The sequence below is a fragment of the Corvus brachyrhynchos genome, unplaced genomic scaffold (genome assembly GCF_000691975.1).
Source record: "Corvus brachyrhynchos isolate BGI_N302 unplaced genomic scaffold, ASM69197v1 scaffold162, whole genome shotgun sequence".
NCBI lineage: Eukaryota > Metazoa > Chordata > Aves > Passeriformes > Corvidae > Corvus > Corvus brachyrhynchos.
Genome location: NW_008236696.1, coordinates 7,393,223 through 7,401,328, shown reverse-complemented (window position 1 = coordinate 7,401,328; position 8,106 = coordinate 7,393,223). Strand labels below are relative to the sequence as shown.

At 46.5% G+C, this 8,106-nt stretch overlaps 1 protein-coding gene across 1 annotated transcript in view; it reads left to right on the top strand.

The window, feature by feature from the left end:
- The first annotated feature begins 6 nt into the window (after positions 1-6).
- P3H2 (prolyl 3-hydroxylase 2) overlaps positions 7-8,106 on the top strand; it is a 64,784-nt gene continuing 56,684 nt past the window's right edge. The window contains exon 1 of the mRNA XM_008644568.2: positions 7-95. The gene's annotated coding sequence lies outside the window, so the exon portion shown is untranslated. The remainder of the gene's footprint in view (positions 96-8,106) is intronic.

The following is an 8,106-nucleotide window of genomic DNA, read 5'->3' as shown; positions in this document are numbered from 1 at the left end:
TGGGGGCCGTGTCCCGCCACCGCGCCGCCGAGGAGGTGCGCGCCGACTTCCAGCGCAGGGTGCCCTACAGCTACCTGCAGCGCGCATACATCCAGGTAGGCACCGCCCGCCCCGGCCCGGCCCTCCTAGCTGCCCTCTCCAAAGGGTTACCGCGCTTCCGTACCGAATATCCCAAGTGTGCCCCCTCTGCCATCTCTGTCAGCCGTCCAGGTGTGGTCCCCCCCAACATTTTCACTGGTGTGTGTGGTCAGTGGTCATGGCCAGTTCTTGAGAAAAAGAATCCTGGATGGCAACGTGGATTCTGTCCAGCTTTGGCTTACCTGTGCGTTTCCTGGTTTGTTTTGGGTGGCTTTTCTGTTTGCTTTGGGGAAAGGATGTTTTTGTTTTAGTGTGACATAGTATAATTCTGAAAATTGTCTGCCTTCAGTTTGCAGAGAAAAGCCCCCAGAAACCCTGCAGTAACCCCCCAATGCCCTCTGCCAGAGGTGTTTCCCTTTCAGACAAGCTGAACTGATTCCATGTTCCAGGAGCTGGGACTGTACGTGAAGCTGGAGGATATGTAACCTGTGTTCCAGGGACCTGGTGGTCGTTATCCTGATGTGATGTGAAATACTTCACAGTATTTCTGCAAAGTAACACTGTGCAGTCAGTATTTAGCAGCCACTGACATCCTGAGTATCATCCTCTTATCCCAGTAACTTCTGCCTTATAACTGGTAAAAAACATGAGAAAATGGTGTTACTCTTTGAACTTCCTTTCCAAAAAGAAGAAAAAAAAAAAAAACCCAGAGAAAAAAACCCCAAACAACCCCCCCACCAACCCACACCATGATAGTTAATGGTGCTTTTCTTATTCATTCAAGACTTGTGCTCTATCAAGCCAGCTACCTGTAGTAAGTCTTCCTGTTCATGACTAGTAAGGACAGAAACTGTGGGAGTTTTGTTTCATGCCAAGCTGAATGTTTAAAGCATTTCTGGAACATCTCCCTCTGGATTTCTGCTTTACTTGAGCCCATTCATAACCTTTTAGTTGCTTTAGGCAACTTAATAGGTGAAGACCTGCATAGCGGAGCACAGGGAAGGTGATTCTGCTGAAGTCCATTTCCAGGTGGAGAAGCAAATATCTTTCCTAGGCAGTGCTGGTGCCTGTGGTGCAGTGCTTACACAGCCACACATCAAGGAGGCAAACCATCAGCACTCTGAAACCAAGTGGAAAATCATAGCTATATTGCTTTTTCTATGCTTCCTTTTCTGTCATTGCCTTAATGTCAGTTTTACAAGTCAGGGACTAGAACTGCACTGGCTTAAACTCTAATGGCCATGTGGTGCACAGAGTTCCTGAAAGAAATCCTGGGAGTGAACTGGAACTGTAATTTGGCTTGTGTGCAATGCCAGTGCAGCTGATGGTCCTTACTATGAAAGATGCTCTATGTAGTGTCAGCATTTGTGGGAAGTGACACAAAATTTGTCATGCTAAAAAATTAAGTGATTTCTTATCCTGATTTCAAAGCTTTTTCCAGACTCACTGATGTCAAACTCACTGAAAAACTTTCCTCTAAACAAAGCATTAGGGTGTTTGTCTCCCACTTCAGTAAAATTGATATATTTTCAGGCTCCTGAGGTTGACTACTAATACCCAGAAGATTTTGGGGTATGGGCTTGTAGGTGTGCTTCTACTGAGACTGAGGTTATTTTCCTCATTTAAAATGGTATTCTGAGCTTATCAAAGCAATGTGTTGAAAACAGGCCTTTTAAAATTTATTTTATGTGTGACTCATCTTAATTTGCTTTTGCAACATCTGAGGATTTTATGTTCATGCTAGCACTGATTTCACTGCTCTCTGATGGAGTCGTGGATGTTCTTGGTATTTGCACGGCTGTCTGGGTGTCGGGCACTGGAGCCAAGGGAAGGTACTCTTTGACTAGACTTGTGTTTTTAATACCTTTTTCTTTAACACTTTCTGATGCTCTTGGGTTTTGTAAGCAGCACTGACCAACCTCATCCCACAGAGCACCCTGCAGTGATTTGTCCACGTCCTCACCTGGCTGCTGCCTGTATCTGAGTTCTGCTCCCAGGACTGCCCTTTTGCTCTGGCTCAACAAGTCTGTGCACAGGAGAAAATACCCCACTTGGAATTTGCCTGCACTTGCACCAAATACGAGGTCTAAAGTCATAAACTCGGATGTGAACCACCCCTGAGTGCCAAGGCTGAGTGCCAAGGCTTTGGCATGTTCCCTGAGGGTTGGGATGCATCAGCTCCGCACCCTCTGGGTTGACTTTGGCTGCAGCATCTGCTCAGCATTTTGTCTGAAAAGAGGAGCTGCAAAGCGGGGCTTGTGCAGAACCTGCCTGCCTTGCTGTGGGTGCACAGACAGGCTGCACAGTTCTGGGGGTGGCCATTTCACCCTCGTGTTTTCTCCTTGAAACCCAAGAGGAAATGAGATGAGGTTAAAAACCCTGTTGTGTACCCTGTCCAGCTCCTCCCCGGGCTGCAAGATGAGGCCAGGATGCTGGGCAGTAGTACAGAGGACTGGAAGGATGGCAGGGTTTGGTGACATTTGTGGTTTGAGAGGAGCAGCCTGGAATGTTCTTCCCACCTCCCACTCTTGCTGACCTCGTGCTTGTTTGTTTCTCAGGAGGGGAGAAACACATCCCTTCAGGAGGGAGTGACAGAGCAAGGAACAGATGAAAAAAGTTGAAGGGTTTGGCTCTTGTGCAGCACTTTGAAAAACGGTGCTGAATATACATGAACTAATTCTTGCAACACTCCTGTGGGGTAGGAAAAGCACAGGCTTTCAGTTCTGCTGGACAGATGCACAGCCAAACATTGGCCAGCACTGTGTGTGCCTCTGCTGTTTTGGGAGCAGCAGGGCTACCCAGATGCCCTGGGAGCAGGAAGGGCCTCCCACTGCCTTCTGGTGCCCTGGGAACGGGCTGGGGTCTGCCACTGCCTCTGGTCTCTCACTGCAGAGCAAGCACCAGCACAGCCTGGCCCAGTTGTGATGATGTAAATGAGACTCTGCAGTGAACTGGTGGAAATGTGGTGCTAGAATTGGAAGTTTTGGACTTCTTTTGCTTCTTTTTTTTGCTTTTTTGGGACTTTTAAAACTGGCCAATAGCAACAGCTGCACTGGGCTGCATTGCTCTTGCTTCTGAGCAGATGCTCAAGATATTCCTGCATAGAGTACTGTAAAGGGGCAGGGAGGTGATGATGTGTGTAGTGAAATACCGGTGCTATCCCTCTATAAAAACACGTTCTATTAGCCTCTGATGTGATCTTCCCCATCATCCTAGCAATCATTTCCTAATTTACCTGTACTTTTCTGAAACAGAAACAGTGGTCTTCTGAAGACCACTTTCCTATTTCACAGACGTGATCTGAGTGTTTCTGGTGACTCTGGCATGATGTGAGGGCAGACTGTGGTGCACTGCAGGAATGGGACAGCTTGTGGATTCAGCTGAAGGTTTCTGTCAGCTTTGGACTCAGGATCAGGCTCCTGAGGTTGACTGCAGACTCTACAGAGTCAAATTGCATTGAACAAGCAGCCCAAGTCCACATGTGTTTGTAAGACTTCTTTGCAGCTTCTCAATATGTATTTAAGTAGGAATACTCCTCCTTTTCCTAGGATAGCTGATATTTTCAGGTAATTTGGAAATACACTGGGTACAGCTAGTTGAGGCAGTTAGGGTGGGATGGGTTTGAGAAGGTGTGGAAACAGAAGGAGATGAAAACATGGGATTTAACTCTTGCAGTGCATGTCTTGGGCTCTCCAGCCCACAGTGAAAAGGATCTTCAGTGGGTTTCTGCTGTCATGTCCCACAGGCAGGACAGTTTGCCAAATGCTGCTGGTCTCTGCTGTGTACTGGCTGCTTGGTCTTTGTCAAAGAAATACCCTCTAGGCTTGGCAGGTGGGTGTGGTGGGATCTCTTTGCCCTCTTAAATATTTTATTAGTCATGTCCTCTCCTTGCTTTGCTGCTTTAGTCATCTTTTTTCTGTAAAAACCTAGCCTTCAGGCCGTGATGTTCCTAACCCTGCTTTTTGGAGTTTTTCTAGCTCTGAGAGTGAGTGGAGGAGGAAATGTACACAACGTACACTGTGACAGCGTTTGCTGCTGCGAGCTGCTGACTCAGGAGCCGTGTTGGAGCTTGCCCTGGATGGTCTGCCATGAACCCTGTGACAGAGCATTACTTCCAGTCCCCGGTCTAACTCCTGAAAATCAGCTTGGTCCAAAAACAAGTAACCTGGAAAAGTTGATCACTGTCTCAATTGCAAAACCAGACCTTGTTTCTCTTCTACCTTACCAACCCTCTCCTTGAGGTCTCTTTCCTTTGTGTCTTCCTGTTTCCAGCCACAGCATTCCCTGGCCTGCTTGCTGGGTAGATGGCTATAGTCTGTTTTAATTTTCTCTGGATATTGGAGTGCTTTTGCTGAGCACTTCCTCCCACTTTGTAAATAGGCTATAGTCTGTTTTAATTTTCTCTGGATATTGCTGAGCACTTCCTCCCACTTTGTAAATGCTGACTTGCAGTGGTCTTGTCTTCCTAGTTGCCTGAATGCCCCGTTGCACATCAGTGAAGCATGGCAGGAATCGTACATATGTAGTTTGTAACCACCAGCCTTGGATCTAGATGAGTAAAAGCCTTTTAGTCTGTGCTTGGGTTTAAAACAATAAATAAAACAAGTCCCCAGCATGTTGGACATTGCTTCTATCTTAGTAATGCCAGATTGTAGGTGGAGCAAAAAGGGCAAGAATCTGACTATGTCTGGCTTATTCTGTTTTTGTCTTGAGTCCCCCCCTTGCCATGTCTGAGATGTTCTTCAGTTCTGTTACCATCATGACTTCATGTGTTGCAAGCATAAAACAATAATGTTTAGGTTTTCTGTGTTGTAGGAGAGGCTGTTTATTTTTTCTTTAAAGCTGTTCCTTTTTTTAAAAAAAAAGGTCTTGTTTGGGAAGAACTTCCACTTTTGTCTTCACTGCCGGGTCTTCCGCACTGCAGCAGATGGGGCAGTGCTGGGGGTGCTGCTGGGAACATGTCCTTGGGTCACACTGTGCTGTCCTGCCCACCCACGCCACCAAGATGTCTGAAATGCAGCACAGACACAATAGTCACTTGATAAAAGACCACGGAAGAGCAACAAAAGGGACAGAGTGGGAGCCCAGACTTCAGAAACACTTGCGATACAGATAATTGCCTGACTCCAGTTCTGCCTTTGAAAACTCCCTATTTAAGAGGATCCAGACCCAAGGGAGGAGAGTTGTGTATGTAAACCTTGGCCTTTAACCTCTCCAGTCCAGTTGTTCTGCCCTCTGCCAGGGCTTGTGTGATCTCTCCACCAGCCACGTTTGGGTGTCTGAGTGCCTGTACCAACCTTCAGCATGGTTGTTGAGACACCTCCACCAAATTCTTTCCACCTCCAGTAACCACTCACTGCTGCCCATCTCTGTGTGTTTCACAGGGCCAGAGACTTTTGTCTCCTTTACAGACATCCGGATTACCCACCTAGGGATTGTGGAGTAATTCTGGATTCACACCAACGTAGTTGCTTAGGGCATTGGTTTGTTTCACTCAAGGACTGCTGTTTTCCATGAGCATTTTGCTCAGTTTTCCTTCGTGCCGCAATGCTGCATGGACCTAAGCAGATAATGGGGCCCTGTCCAGGGGTGAGCCACAGCCTTTGGGGTAAATATGGTTTCACTTGCAGCATCTCATGGGCAGTGACACAGAATAACGTGTAAAACCTCCTAATTTAAAGTCTTTGGGGGAGCAGCTATTTCTTACCACAGGCACCACCTGTCCTGCAAGGCCTGCCTGTGCAGTTGGTCTTGTTTTTGCAGGATTTATGATATCTCAGACAAAGACCTATAGTAAAAGATAATCATTATTACTTTGATTTTTACTATTAGTGGTGTTTATTTATCTTCAATCTTGAGAATTGGTATTACTCAGATACTGGATAAATAAACAGATCCCAGAATTAATCTCTTGGAACGTCTCTTTATTTAGATTTTCTGAGAAAGCATTCCTACTCCTCAGCAGAGGATAAATGTTAGTGCTCAGAAAGCTAAAATTATTTAGGACAAAAATAAACTCAGTTTATGGGGATGGAAAACACTGAGTCTTGATGGTTGGGTCAGTGTCCTGGGTTTAGAGCACGATATTTAGTCCTGCCCTAAGCCTGGGACACTGACCCAGCTGCCTCTGCTCCTGTTCTTGCTGACCACTTCAAATGAAATGTTTCTGAAATGTTTCTAAAATGTTTTGAGTTGAAAGTATTGTCAGAGATGGAAGGAGGTGACCCAGTGGTTCAATTCTGCTGCCAGCAAATGCAAACCAGGCACGTCTCAGTGGTGAAGGTGTCTCACTCTCTTCACAGGAGACTCAGTCTTGACTTTTTGGACTTGACTATGGGCTGGTGATGTACTAAAAATTAGACTACCTGTTGTAGTGATTTTATGCTGGTTGTTTTTGTTTTGTTTTTTGAGTGTTTGGGTTTGTTTGGTTTTGTTTTTTTTTTTTTTAATAGAGCAAATCCAAAAGCAGAACTCAGTTGTTTGCAGTTTGCCACGTAATTTCAACTGGTAGTAAATTAGGACAGCTCTGCCCAGCAAATCAGGACACAACCAGTAAACACATACTGGTCTTAGACCCACTGAGCTCATTTCATACAGCCTAGTAATCATCCATTTGATAGCCAGGGCTGCTCTTTTTGTCTTGCCAAATTCCTCTTTCTCACTTCATGGCTATGCAGTCGTGCCAGGGCTTCAAAATACACTTGCCGTGGGTCCCAGTCTGCAATATTTCTCAGTCTTTTGGAGAAAATAAGGTAAGCCTGGATTCCTCCTTATTTCTTGGCAATCCCTGGTGACGTGGCTTGGATGATGGATGAGACAGGTGTGACTCATATGGTTTGAGTGGATTCTTTGAGACATTGATCTAAAGGTCTCCCAGTGCACGAGCTAGGTTAATGTCCCAAGTGGAACAAAACTGGGCACCAGTAGTGCAGGAGAAACCAGACTCCTTGCTGGGATGTGACCCAGGAATCTGTTCCTTCCCTGTTCTTTTATCTCCTTAGTTTCTCGTGGTTTTTGCACCTTCCTCTGCTGGCTGCTCCTTGGCAGAGCCTTGCTGCTGAACTGCCCCGTCCATGCGCCTTGGTGTGCTGGGATTTGTTAAGTGGCTTTTTGTGCTGCCTGTTAAATCTCATCCATACGTCCGAGAGCTCTGCTCTGGCTTCTGCGGAGCCCTTTTGTTGTCCTTGGCCACAGGAATAACAAACGGCAGCTGATGATGAACTGCATGTGAATGAGCAATGCAGTTTAGCCCTGCTAAGCAAACTTATGCCCAGTACTCTCTAGTTGTGGCTGAGGTTTCAACAAGGATTATTCTCATTTCCTTGTACAACTGGTGACTTCATCGTGGATGGCATGGGCAGTGGTGAGAAACCATCGTGTCAGTAGCTGAGCCATTTGCTGCTAACCTCCTGAGCACTGCTGGAGCCTTGCTAGCAGGATTCTGGGCTCAAAGCACTGCTGGATGTCTAGAGCAAGGAATTGAGGCGTTATTTATCTTAGTTTTTTCCTTTGGAGGTGGTATGAATTAGTCATTGTGATTGGGTTTGTTCCCAAGGAGTAGGAACCCCTGTACTCTGCACAGGGCATATTTCCATGTGTGTAGTCTGGACTGAGGCCAGGCTGAGTTTGGATAAATCAATGTGAACCCGGAGTGACCCAGCTGAGGGCCATGGAGTTTCTCTGCCTTAGCACTGGGGTAGCTGAGATCAGGACTTGGCCTGTAGTTTTCAACAGTAACAGATGGCAGGAAGGAGGGCACGAACTTCCCTGGATGCTTTTGTTTCCAGCCAACATGTCAGCAATAAGGTATTGACATTTTTATTTCTTGGCCATGAGCTGGTGATGACTAATGAAGGCAGGGGGTCTGCCTGTGGGTGGGTTCAGGCAGCAAGGAGCTGTACCTCATCAGCCTGTACATCCCAACCAGTCCTTCTCCTTTCCATGACAACTGGTCAGTTGAACAGACCCTCCAGGGCTGACGTCAAGGGTCAGGGATTTGGCCACCAAATAATTACAGCAACAAAAATA